Genomic DNA, 2,234 nt, shown 5'->3' with positions numbered 1-2,234 from the left:
TTTAATGTAGCCACCTTCATGAATTATCTTAGCTAGATCTTTTGGATAACTTGCTGCACATTTCACAAGAGTGCTTGCTATTGTAGCCTTGCATGTTTACATTATGGAGACAGCTTCTTTCTTCATGAAACAACCTCTACTAGCTTCAGACTTTTCTTCTGCAGCCTCCTCATCTCTCTCAGCCTTCTTAGAAGTGAAGAGTGTTAGGGCTTTGCCCCGAATTAGGCTTTGGCTTAAGGGAATGTAGTAGCTGGTTTGATCATAGAGCACTAAAACTTTCTCTATATACTAGTAAGCAATAAAGCTGTTTCACTTTCTTATTTTTTGTGTTCATTGAAGTAGCATTTTTAATTTCCGTCAAGCAATTTTCCTTTGCATTCACAACTTAACTATTTGGCACAACAGGCCTAGATTTCAGCCTTATCTCAGCTTTCGATGTGGTTCCTCACTAAGCATAATCACCTCTAGTTTTTTATTTAAAGCAAAAGATGTGTGACTCTTCCTTTCATTTGAACATTTGGAGGACACTGAAGGTTTATTAATTGGCCTAATTTCAATATTGTTGTGTCTCAGGGAACAGGAAGGCTCAAGAAAAAGGAGAGAAATGGGGAACAACCAGCAGGTGAAACAGAACACACACATTTATTAAGTTCGCCATCTTATATGGGCATGACTGTGGTGCCCCCAAACAATTACAAAAGTAACATCAAAGATCACTATTCCCAGAAAAACATAATAAATATAACAATAATAAAATTTGAAGTATTTTGAGAATTACCAAAATGTGACACAGAGACAGGAAGAGAGCAAATGTTGTTGGGAAAATGGTGACAACATACTTGGTTCAATGCAGGGTTGACACAAACTGTGAATTTATAGGAAAAAAAACACACAGTAACTGCAAAGCACAATAAAGTGAAGAACAATAAAATGAAATATGCTTGCTTGTATTCCACTGTATAGATATAGCATTTTTTGCTTAACTATTTGTATACTGATGAACATTGGCTGTTTCCAGTTTCTGGCTATTGTGAATAAAGACATTATGAAGTAGATATGTAAGCTTTTGTGTGGCCATGTGTTTTTATCTCTTGCAAATATCTAAATGTGGAAGAGCTGGGTTATATGGTAGAACAAGATATTTATTAATATAGCTGAGAGGAAAAATCTCTGTTTATCCAAACTGACAGAATATTTCTGTATTCCAATATGTGAGTGTTTTTCTCACACCAAGCAATTCTGAAATTCTCTGCAGGCACGACTGGGAGTCCTACAATTTAACTCTATTCTGACACTATCTACCTGGAAATAGAGTCAGATCCCACAGGTTAAGGTTTAAGTCCCATAAGACGGTCTCCCACTTCAGGTGCCAATTAAAGTCCAGGTTGGCACCTGAGCTTCTGACCTACTGAAAGAGACTGAACTTTTAGAAATGGTTGCTGCATAGGTGAATGAGTGGAGTGGTGAGAAAAAAATTATTATCACTTATTTCCCTCTGTAGATCAATTAATAGTTACAGCCTATATTATCCAAGGGCATATATATTGCATGTGAAATTGTTCCCGGATTTATAACTCCCATCTACAATGCCTAAATGCAATATTGCTAAAGCGTAAGTTCCCTTCAATAATAAAATAAATTGGACTTAAATGGTGGTTTCAGCTACTTATACCCATAATGAGCCAGATATTTCTTTTGCTTAAACCCAAGCCCCTGGGTGCATTAAGCACGTTTGGGTGTGCTTTCAGACTGCCAGGGTGGCCAATTAATGAATCACAGCCTCGGTGCCAATGGCCTTTTAATGTCTGCTTGGGCCCAAAAGAGCCTTCTGTAATATTAAAATACTAGTGGCCCAGTGCACGAATTCATGCACATTGAAAGGAAATTAATTAGAAGAAATATTTTAGTGTTGCTATTCACCCTTTCTCTATAATAGAAGTGTCAACCAAATTCACGATTGACAATGACAGATCAAAACACATGCATGCGATTGGTTCCAGTGAGAGCTTTACATGTATTGCACATGCGCGAGTCAACTTAGCCATATATATATATATGGCTTCTTAACATAACAAAAGATGCCTTTATCACTCTGAACACTTGGAAAATTCCAAGCGTTTGGGGAGCTATGAGCCAGAAACTGTGAAGGAAGGCCACATATACTTATATTTCTTATGAATCACAATATTGCAAGTATGATCTCATTTAACTTGATTGCATCTGCAACGACCCTA

The 2,234-nt window shown here is 37.1% G+C and overlaps 1 pseudogene; it reads right to left on the bottom strand.

Moving 5' to 3' along the window:
• LOC102759443 overlaps positions 1-2,234 on the bottom strand; it is a 59,364-nt pseudogene that overhangs the window by 53,087 nt on the left and 4,043 nt on the right.

This window comes from Myotis davidii, unplaced genomic scaffold, assembly GCF_000327345.1.
Source record: "Myotis davidii unplaced genomic scaffold, ASM32734v1 scaffold194, whole genome shotgun sequence".
In the NCBI taxonomy this organism is placed as follows: domain Eukaryota; kingdom Metazoa; phylum Chordata; class Mammalia; order Chiroptera; family Vespertilionidae; genus Myotis; species Myotis davidii.
Note: the sequence above shows the minus strand (reverse complement) of the source record. Positions and strands in the feature narration are given on the sequence as shown.